The sequence below is a fragment of the Bombina bombina genome, chromosome 5, assembly GCF_027579735.1.
Source record: "Bombina bombina isolate aBomBom1 chromosome 5, aBomBom1.pri, whole genome shotgun sequence".
In the NCBI taxonomy this organism is placed as follows: domain Eukaryota; kingdom Metazoa; phylum Chordata; class Amphibia; order Anura; family Bombinatoridae; genus Bombina; species Bombina bombina.
Window position 1 is genome coordinate 222996093 of NC_069503.1, and position 12267 is coordinate 223008359.

Sequence of the window (12267 nt, forward strand, 5' to 3'; positions counted from 1 at the left end):
AAACTGTGCACTTTTGCACATGCTCAGTAGGAGTTGAAGTCTCAGAAAGTGTTCATATAAAAGACATGTGCATATTTTGATAATGAAAGTATATTGGAAAGTTATTTTTTAAACTGCATTCATTGGGGGGTAGTTATCAAGCCGTCAACCTCAAATACGCTGCGTATTCCGCAGCGTATTTGTGGCGAGGCTGATACGCCTTAGTTATCAAAGGCTCGAGACCGGCAAAAGTAGAATTTTTTGACGTAAGCTTCGATCCGCCGGACTCAGTCCGACACAGATCGATTCTTACGTCACTCCAGATGTTCCGCACACAAGTGCGGCACATTCTCACTACTTTTGCTAGCTATCAAAAAACTAGCAGGTACGCTCGGCACTTTTACGGCCCAGCGTACCTGGTTTTCAAAGCGCCAGCCTGGAGGCGGCGGATCCCATAGGAATCAATGGGAGTCTGACCATAGCGAAAGTACAAGTTCGCTGCTGACAGACATCCCATTGATTTCTATGGGAGCTGTCTACACCTAACACCCTAACATGTACCCCGAGTCTAAACACCACTAATCTGACCCCCCCTACACCGCCGCAAATAAATAAAGTTATTACCCCCTAAACCGCCGCTCCCGGAGCCCACCGCAAGCTACTCTATACATATTAACCCCTAAACCGCCGCTCCCGGAGCCCACCGCAACTATAATAAATGTATTAACCCCTAACCCGCCGCTCCCTGAACCCGCCGCAACCTATATTAAATGTATTAACCCCTATCCTGCCCCCCCTACACCGTCGCCACCTATAATACATTTATTAACCCCTAATCTGCCCCCCCTACACCGTCGCCACCTATAATAAATTTATTAACCCCTATCCTGCCCCCCACTACGCCGCCGCCACTGTAATAAAATGATTAACCCCTAAACCTAACCCTAACCCTAACGCCCCCTAACTTAAATATTAATTAAATAAATCTAAATAAATTAACTCTTATTAACTAAATGAATCCTATTTAAAACTAAATACTTACCTTTAAAATAAACCCTAATATAGCTACAATATAAATAATAATTATATTCTAGCTATCTTAGGATTTATTTTTATTTTACAGGTACCTTTCAATTTATTTTAACCATGTACAATAACTATTAAATAGTTATTAACTATTTAATAGCTTACCTAGCTAAAATAAAGAGAAATGTACCTGTGAAATAAATCCTAACCTAAGTTACAATTACACCTAACACTACACTATACTTTAATAAATTATTCCTATTTAAAAATAAATACTTACCTGTAAAATAAACCCTAAGATAGCTACAATGTAATTAATAATTATATTATAGCTATTTTAGGATTTATATTTATTTTACAGGTAACTTTGTATTTATTTTAGCTAGTTAGAATAGTTATTAAATAGTTATTAACTATTTAATAACTACCTAGCTAAAAGAAATACAAAATTACCTGTAAAATAAATCCTAACTTAAGTTACAATTAAACCTAATACTACACTATCATTAAATTAACTAAATAAACTACCTACAAAGAACTACAATGAAATACAATTACATAAACTAACTAAAGTACAAAAAATAAAAAAAGCTAAGTTACAAAAAATAAAAAATTAAGTTACAAACATGTTAAAAATATTACAACAATTTTAAGCTACTTACACCTAATCTAAGCCCCCTAATAAAATAACAACCCCCCCCAAAATAAAAAAAATCCCTACCCTATTCTAAATTACATAAATTTCAAAGCTCTTTTACCTTACCAGCCCTTAAAAGGCCCATTTGTGGGGGCATGCCCCAAAAAGTTCAGCTCTTTTGCCTGTAAAATAAAAATACAACCCCCCCCCAACATTAAAACCCACCACCCACATACCCCTAATCTAACCCAAACCCCCCTTACAAAAACCTAACACTAATCCCCTGAAGATCATCCTACCTTGAGTCGTCTTCACTCAGCCGAGCCACCGATGGAACTGAAGAGGACATCCGGAGCGGAAGAAGTTAATCCTCCAAGCGGCGCTGAAGAAATCTTCCACCTGATGAAGTCATCATCCAGGCGGCGCTGAAGAAGTCTTCGATCCGGCCGATGTCATCTTCAAAGAGGCGCTGAAGAGGTCTTCTATCCGGGCGAAGTCATCTTCCAAGCCGGGTCTTGAATCTTCCTTCCGCCGACGCGGAACCACCTTCTTCACCGACGGACTACGATGAATGACGGCTCCTTTAAGGGACGTCATCCAAGATGGCGTCCCCTCAATTCCGATTGGCTGCTAGGATTCTATCAGCCAATCGGAATTAAGGTAGGAAAATCTGATTGGCTGATGGAATCAGCCAATCAGATTGAGCTCGCATTCTATTGGCTGTTCCGATCAGCCAATAGAATGCGAGCTCAATCTGATTGGCTGATTGGATCAGCCAATCGGATTGAACTTGAATCTGATTGGCTGATTCCATCAGCCAATCAGATTTTCCTACCTTAATTCCGATTGGCTGATAGAATCCTATCAGCCAATCGGAATTGAGGGGACGCCATCTTGGATGACGTCCCTTAAAGGAGCCGTCATTCGTCGTAGTCCGTCGGTGAAGAAGGTGGTTCCGCGTCGGCGGAAGGAAGATTCAAGACCCGGCTTGGAAGATGACTTCGCCCGGATAGAAGACCTCTTCAGCGCCTCTTTGAAGATGACATCGGCCGGATCGAAGACTTCTTCAGCGCCGCCTGGATGATGACTTCATCGGATGGAAGATTTCTTCAGCGCCGCTTGGAGGATTAACTTCTTCCGCTCCGGATGTCCTCTTCAGTTCCATCGGTGGCTCGGCTGAGTGAAGACGACTCAAGGTAGGATGATCTTCAGGGGATTAGTGTTAGGTTTTTGTAAGGTGGGTTTTAATGTTGGGGGGGGGGTTGTATTTTTATTTTACAGGCAAAAGAGCTGAACTTTTTGGGGCATGCCCCCACAAATGGCCCTTTTAAGGGCTGGTAAGGTAAAAGAGCTTTGAAATTTATGTAATTTAGAATAGGGTAGGGATTTTTTTTATTTTGGGGGGGTTTGTTATTTTATTAGGGGGCTTAGATTAGGTGTAAGTAGCTTAAAATTGTTGTAATATTTTTAACATGTTTGTAACTTAATTTTTTATTTTTTGTAACTTAGCTTTTTTTATTTTTTGTACTTTAGTTAGTTTATGTAATTGTATTTCATTGTAGTTCTTTGTAGGTAGTTTATTTAGTTAATTTAATGATAGTGTAGTATTAGGTTTAATTGTAACTTAAGTTAGGATTTATTTTACAGGTAATTTTGTATTTCTTTTAGCTAGGTAGTTATTAAATAGTTAATAACTATTTAATAACTATTCTAACTAGCTAAAATAAATACAAAGTTACCTGTAAAATAAATATAAATCCTAAAATAGCTATAATATAATTATTAATTACATTGTAGCTATCTTAGGGTTTATTTTACAGGTAAGTATTTATTTTTAAATAGGAATAATTTTTTAAAGTATAGTGTAGTGTTAGGTGTAATTGTAACTTAGGTTAGGATTTATTTCACAGGTACATTTCTCTTTATTTTAGCTAGGTAAGCTATTAAATAGTTAATAACTATTTAATAGTTATTGTACATGGTTAAAATAAATTGAAAGGTACCTGTAAAATAAAAAAAAATCCTAAGATAGCTAGAATATAATTATTATTTATATTGTAGCTATATTAGGGTTTATTTTAAAGGTAAGTATTTAGTTTTTTTTTCCATCAAATAATTTTTATTATTTTTAAAACAAGATCAAACTGAAAATCACATATTACAAGTGTACAGGAGTGTATTGCCAAGCGTACAAACATTGCTCGTGTATTCAATAGCATATACATTAGGGTCATATAACATTTTATGATATCTATTCAAAGCACTCTATTTCAAGATTTATTAAGCCAAGTGAAGAGGTAGTAAGCATATTATGTTAAAACACACATACCAGTCATAATTGCTTGTATTAACAGTTTTCGGGTATATCTCTGCTTATTTTCAGGTTTTAGGTGGTCTGTTGTTCCCAAATAAAGTATTTAGTTTTAAATAGGATTCATTTAGTTAATAAGAGTTAATTTATTTAGATTTATTTAATTAATATTTAAGTTAGGGGGGCGTTATGGTTAGGGTTAGACTTAGGTTTAGGGGTTAATCATTTTATTACAGTGGCGGCAGCGTAGTGGGGGGTAGGATAGGGGTTAATAAATTTATTATAGGTTGCGGCGGGTTCATGGAGCGGCGGTTTAGGGGTTAAACTATTTATTTAGTTGCGGAGAGGTGCGGGATCAGCAGGATAGGGGTTAATAATTTTATAATAGAGGGCGACGGTATAGGGGGGCAGGATAGGGGTTACTAAGTATAATGTAGGTGGCAGCGGTGTCCGGGAGCGGCGGTTTAGGGGTTAATACATTTATAAGAGTTGCGGCAGGGTCTAGGAGCGGCGGTTTAGGGGTTAATACATTTATAAGAGTTGCGGCGGTGTCTAGGAGCGGCGGTTTAGGGGTTAGTAACTTTATTTAGTTGCGGGGGGCTCCGGGGGCGCCGGTATAGGGGGTAGAACAGTGCAGTTTAGTGTGAGTGCTTAGTGACAGGCTAGCAATAAAGCTGGGAAAAAGCCGAAGGGCAGCGAGATCGGATGAGTGATAACTGTCACAGTCCGCTGCTCATCGCCCCGCGGCTTTTTGACAGCTTTATTTGATAACTTAGGCGTATTTTTTCAGGTCCGCGGCGGCGAAGGTAGGCGAGCTTAGGCGGACGTATTGGGCCGGCGAAGCCAGAAAAGTAGACGGCTTGATAACTAGCCCCCTTTATCTGAATCCTGATACTTTAATTTGACTTTAGTGGCCCTTTAAAAATTCTTTCAGAATAAGGAACTGAATGTACAGATGCGATGCTATATATGTTTCTACTATGTTGGTTGATTTTTGTTTGAATTATTTTTTAAAAAATATATTTTTAAACACTGTTTTTATCATGTATGAATTTGGTAAAATTATCTAAATTCACTGGAACTTATATTTTTCAATTTCAGAAATCTAAATATAAATTTTGTCATCAATAACTACTGTTGGATTTTAGTGACTACTTTTTTTATATTTGCTATTGCTAAAACATGGAAATTCTAATCTAATAATGAAAAAGGTTTTGTAATATAGACACATTGGGGAAAAATGACTCTCAGGATAGACTGCATAATTTAAAAAGATTAAATCTTGGGTTAACTGTAGCATAGCACATTCATTTCAATTTTAGATCCAGTGACACTTTGCAGCAAATATAAAATAGTCTAAATTCATCTCAAAGATACTTTAATTAAAAAAAAGTAATTTGTTCTGAAATATTTTCACCCTAAGTTAAAGATAGAAAGCAGGTGGGTGTTTACCTAAGTAGACAATTTAATTAAATTGTAACCCTGTGACTGTAGATAACATTCTTAGAAGGATGATACTGAACTGGACTTCCCTGTATGCAGTACTAAATGGCTTGCTCAGTCATGTATTCAGCTGTGCACACATATGTAATTAATTAATAATTACAATTTATTAAAATAATTGATTTTTTTCATTTAAAATAAAATTGTTGGAAATGGGTTTCTGTTATAGTTGACTCATTATTAAAAGGACAGTTATTAAAATAGAAATTACACTGATGTACACTAAATTACAGAGACACTGGTAGGAATTGAGTTTGGAATTGAAAGGAAACTGCCCCTTTCTCTTATAATAATTTGATTTCACTTACAAGATGCCATTCAAGATTCTGTAGTTGTCAACATTTGACAACGAAAAAAAAATAATCAAGTGACACTTTGGAGCAGAGCAATCAAGTAAGCAGGTTACTGGTATATTGACCACACCCACAGCTGGTTCCCATGACTCTCTGCAGACTCAGAAACCCCAATGTGCAGACAAGTATAAAATAACAATCAATTAGATACAGTCCTTGCAGCTTTAGTTCCTAATATATGCTGTAATATTATTCATGCCATGGCTGGTAATTTTTTTTCCAGAAAAGGTGGCAACCCCAACCTCAACGTGGAACAGAATCCCAGCCCAGTTATACCATGGAACAAAAGTATGAAAACTGAGACTGCCCCAGAAAAATCAGGACACTTGTTATTTATGAGTTTTGAGTTCTGCACTAGTAATTTAGAGCTGATGGTGTAATTCAAGGTCAGGGGACACCACTGCACCCTTTGTAAGTAAAGTTCAAGATTATTTGTTATAGTGCCATACTTATCATGCAGCAACAAAATTACTGCTGTGAATGTTTCAAAAAAGTAAAACAAAAATTAAATGTTGTGCAAAAAGGCCAAATGGCAGGCAATAAAGGCCCATATTAGATACATTTTGTTTCCTTGTTTAGAGTTTTTTAATGCATTTAAATCAATAACCAGTGTTAAAGTGAATATAAAGTTGAGTGTACTCGCCCATGTCATAGGATAGAATTGAACAAATTAGTCAGACTTTCATTCATCAAATTTGAACTATTTATTATAATATTCTCAGATTTTCACCTTTTAATGTTATAACGATAAGCGCTGTTTCTCCGCCCTCCATATTGATCAATTGATTGACAGATGATGAATCTGCAATCCACTAATCATTCCCCCCCGGGGGGTGACGTTTGTGCAAAGGGACTGAACGCCCTGGAAGCAACAATTAGTGGATTGCAGATTCGTCATTTGCCAATAAATTGAGCAATATAGCGGGAGGTGGAAGGGTGCTTATCATTATAGCATTAAAAGGCAAAAATCTAAGAATATTAATAAACAGTTCAAATTTGATGAATGAAAGTCTGCCTAATTTTTAAAATTCTATCCTATTATGTGAGCGAGTACGCTCAACTTTACATTCACTTTAACATACAAAACACAATAAATGCTGTTTAAACTTAAATTAAAACTTGTAGTAAAAAGCAGTATAAATGTGTAAGTGCCTTCAATCTGAGAGATACTGCTTAAAGAGAATATTTACACACATCCGGTCTGCTTTCTTGCTTTCCCAGCCCCTTTCAGTGGGTGTCCTAGCATAACCTCATCAACAGTGCTAAACTGGGAGCTTCTAAGTAAGTATTTAAAAGGTTTTATACTTGATTTTTATATCAGTATCTGTGTATATTTTTCTTAATAGTAGTGCCTATTACATGCAGTTAAATGAAAATTTGTGTATACTGTCTCTTTAACAGGTCGCTTGCAAGAGCTCTATTTAACTTAAAGTGATGGTAAACACAGGTGTGGCTGACTTGCATATTTGGATTTTTCATTCTTTTAATAACTAGACCGCACACAAAACAAAAATAATTATACATACTCTTAGTTTATTTTATCGATTTATTCAATCCGTTTTAGAACCTCTTAGCTCCGCCCCTCAAAGTTGAATACTAAAAGACATCTGACGTGTATGCGTGCCCGCAACATGAATCGGATTGACCGCATGCGCACTGGTCTAAATGACGTATACTAAGTAAACATTGAGTCATGGGATTCAATGCTTACTTGGTATCGTCTAAGAAAAAAGTGATGACAGGGAGTGAGCGAGCTATCTTCTCCTTACAATACAACAAGCAAGTTGTTTAGTTTGTTATTGTGCCAAATTTGATTCTGAAACAACGCATGCGCAATAAAGTCATGCAGGCGCATAATAACAATGGATTAGAAACGCTCACGATTGGGGGAGCATGTATGCCGACGACCATTATACTGTGCATGCGTATAGCGTTTACTTAGGAGTAAGCCTGTCTAGTGACACGCTTACCGATTGGATGAGCAAGACACAATCTGAATTTGCAACCCCAGGGGGCTGGAGGATGATCGTATTAGAAGATTGCAGAAATAATAAAATTGCAAATAAGTTTACATAGACGTGGTAAGACGAAGTTTGCTGTTTGACATTTTGCTTACCTACTTATGAGAACTATATAATTGTATATGAAGGAGTTTACCATCACTTTAAAGGGACAGAATACTTTAAAATTGTTTTCCCTAATGTGTTTACAACTAGTTTTTTACCAGCTGCAGAGAATAAAATGTATGAGATTTGCTTTTTACGGTTTATTTGTGTATATTAAATATCTGATTTTGTGTTTTGAAGCCACAACCTAATAAAATGGGTTGGGAGTGTAGGCATAATCAGATCTCATTAATTTATTACATTTTGTTCATATACCTGCTTCTTTATCTTATATCTGTCCATAAACCAATCACCAATACTTGGAGAGAACAATGAAACATTAACCTTTTATTACCTTATCTCTTCTATACCCCACTGGGAGTGTAATTTATTCTGCTGGCTGTATTTACACAGCTTGACCTTAAAGGGACATTAAACCCAAATATTTTCTTTCATGATTCAGATTGAGAATACAATTTTAAACAACATTCAAATTTACTTCTATTATCTAATTTGCTTCATTCTTTAGATATCCTTTGTTGAATAAATAGAAATGCACTATGGTGAGCCAATCCACTCAAGGCATCTATATGCAGCGACCAATCAGTAGCTACTGAGCATATTTAGATATGCTTTTCAGCAAACAATATCAAGAGAATGAAGCAAGTTAGATAATAGAAGTAAATTAGAAAGTTGTTTAAAATGGCATTCTCTTTCTAAATCATGAAAGAAAATGTTTGAGTTTAATGTACCTTTAAGTCCAAAAACTTTCAGGACAGGTGGGGATAACACAGGTTAAATCAACTACTTGAAATGCCAATATAACGGTAATGGAAATACTTGTAAACAATTTTATACACTCCAGCAGGTAAAGTGGATAATTGGGAACAAATTAAAGGAGAGACATTTTTTGAGTATACTGTCCCTTTAAGTGACAACAAAGTGATGTATAGGCCTCTCAAAACAGTTAGTCAATCTGGTGCACAGAAATAAATAACTGACAGCTATCCTAGAGCTATTCAGTTATACTCTATTGCAGCCTGCCAACAGTAATAAGTGCGGACTGTGTCACTAGCACATTCTGGGTGGGTACCAGTAATAGAAGCCTGATATAGTGGACACACTCTCCAGTTCCCAGCATCAGAATGGGGAGTACGCGTGGTGGGTGGCACAGCCTTTATTCAGGGAATCTTCAGCCTCCCTGGTTCTCCTGCAGTGTTGCCTGAGGAAACATGAGATTCATTTAATAAAATTACAAAAAAAAATGTTTTAAAGCTCAACAGGCATAAACAAAATTAATATTTCCAACACACTTTAACCCCTTGGTTGCCAAATAGGATTGTTATGCATTGCATGGCAATATGTTGCAGATCACTTTCGCAGCCTTACATTTAAGAGAATAAACACAACTAATCATCTGAGTAAAGTGTGTTCAGAGCATGTATAAAGAAATTTGGTGACAAATGACTCACTGCATAAAGATGAAACAATTCTTAAAGAAACTATGTTTAAGGGCCAAATGCAATTGAGTCTGGGCTTCTTTTGTTTGTTTCTTCTTATCAGATGTTTCAGTTTTTTTTCTACCAAGATAGTATTACAGGTTTGACAAAGAGTAAACCCGTCTGCATAACAATCTACTCCAGATGTAAAATCTTGATTAACAAAATAGCTACAACTGGCCCAATGTAAACTAGAAAATTCTGTTAAAATAAACTTTTGCCTGAATTAGTAAACATACACCTAGATTCACCGGGTAATGATCTCCTTCATATAAAATGAAATCCAGGACCATAGGTACATTACTAACTTTAGTAAAAACAAATTTCCTCTAATTAAGTACAAAAGCAAAGAAAATGATTACACACAAAGCTGCATGTCTCAAAGTGAATTATTTTCCTGCTAAGAATTATTTCAAGATCACAAAAAAATAAAATGAATTAAACTGTTTTGTCTCATATATGAAGATTTTTCAATACTGATAAACTAACTCAAATAATTAGCGCTGCAGAAACTGTTGGAACTCTACAAATAATTGATAAGAAAATAATATTAGATATATCTATAATATAAACTAATACATATAAGTACAAAAAGAGTTCTATCCATAAAGATACAAGATCAATACTAACTTTTCAACATTTTGTTGAGACTTGACGTAGAGAAAAATCACCACAATAAGCTAATCTCAAAAGGTTGTAAAGAAGCTCTGTGCTTAGATTTTGTGGTGCGCTAGGCAGTGTTGGTTCTAGAACTTAAAATTTGGGGGCTAATAAAGGAGGTTAAAAAGTTTAAACGCACAGAATACATAATATTTGGAGCTCTTCACTGCCTAACACGAGTGCTACACATGTGTTTGGAGGTGCATAGAATCTCCCTGCACCCTTACAGAACCCAGAACTGAAGGTCAGGAAATCATGTAACTCACTGGGATCTTCGGGGGTTAGTGTTAGGTTTTTTTAAGGGTTTATTGGGTGTTTTTTATTTTTAGATTAGGGGTATCGGCAATTGAAAAAGAGCTAAATGCCCTTTTAAGGGCAATGCTCATCCAAATGCCCTTTTCAGGGCAATGGGGAGATTAGTTTTTTTAGTTAGGGTTTTATTTGGGGGGTTGGTTGTGTGGGTGGGTGGTGGGTTTTACTGTTGGGGGGTTGTTTGTATTTTTTTTACAGGTAAAACAGCTGATTTCTTTGGGGCAATGCCCTGCAAAAGGCCTTTTAAGGGCTATTGATAGTTTAGTTTAGGCTAGGGTTTTTTTATTTGGGGGGGGGGCTTTTTTTATTTTGATAGGGCTATTAGATTAGGTGTAATTAGTTTAAATATCTGATAATGTCTTTTTTATTTTGTATAATTTAGTGGTTGTTTTTTTTTTGTAATTTAGGTAATTGTATTTAATTGTAGTGTAAGGTTAGTTTTTATTGTAAGGCAGGTTAGGTTTTATTTTACAGGTACATTTGTATTTATTTTAGCTAGTTAGTTAGTGAATAGTTAATAACTATTTAGTAACTATTCTACCTAGTTAAAATAAATACAAACTTGCCTGTAAAATACAAATAAAACCTAAGATAGATACAATGTAACTATTAGTTATATTGTAGCTAGCTTAGGGTTTATTTCACAGGTAAGTATTTAGTTATTAATAGTAGGTTTTATTTAGATTTATTTTAATTATATTTAAGTTAGGGGTGTAAGGGTTAGATTTAGGGTTAGGTTTAGTGGTTAATATGTTTATTATAGTGGCGGTGACGTTGGGGGCGGCAGATTAGGGATTAATAAGTGTAGGTAGGTGGCGGCGTGTTAGGGACGGCAGATTAGGGGTTAATAATATTTAACTAGTGTTTGCGAGGCGGGAGTGCGGCGGTTTAGGGGTTAATATGTTTATTATAGTGGTGGCAATGTCCGGAGCGGCAGATTAGGGGTTAATAATTTTATTTTAGTGTTTGCGATGCGGGAGGGCCTCGGTTTAGGGGTTAATAGGTAGTTTACGGGTGTTAGTGTACTTTTTAGCACTTTAGTTATGAGTTTTATGTTACAGCTTTGTAACATAAAAGCCATAACTACTGACTTTAGATTGCGTTACGAATCTTGGCGGTATAGGCTGTACCGCCAACTTTTTGGCCTCCCAGGCAGACTCATAATACCGGCGCAAAGGAACTCCCATTGAAAAAAGACTTTACGCAAATTGCGTAAGTTAATTTGAGTTAAGGCCAAAAAAGTGTGCGGTGCCCCTAAACGTGCATGACTTGTAATAGCAGCGGTAGTGAAAAAGCAGCGTTATGAGCCTTAACGCTGCTTTTTCACTCATACCGCAAAACTCGTAATCTAGCCGAAAGAAAGCAAACAATTGTTAATAATGTAATTTGGGTAGAGAAAAATAATGATCAAGTTGTAAATACATGCTGACATCTTAGGTACAATATTATTCTAATTCAAATGCAATAATAATATTAATTTTAACATATTATATTACATTAAAAAAATCTTCTTATGTATTTTATGCCTTTCTACAAAGTCAGTTTTTTTTTTTACTTCTTTTTTTGTAGATAGCTCAACTCTGGCACAACTTGGAGTCCCTATCTTCACCCAGATTCATGCTCATCCAACTAATTTCAGCTGACTTGTGTAATAACAAGGTTTCAGCTTTGTGGATATTAATAAATATCCCTTGTGATAAAATTTCAAATACAACATCTTAAAAGGGCATTAAGTTCAAATCTGAAAATATGTTAAATAAACTTTGTATACAAATTCAACTGAAACTTTTAAGAATGATTTTTTCATTTCAAAATGTATTTTTATATAAATTCACCAACAGTTACAAATGAGCTGATAAAGCAACTATCTGAACATTGCTAT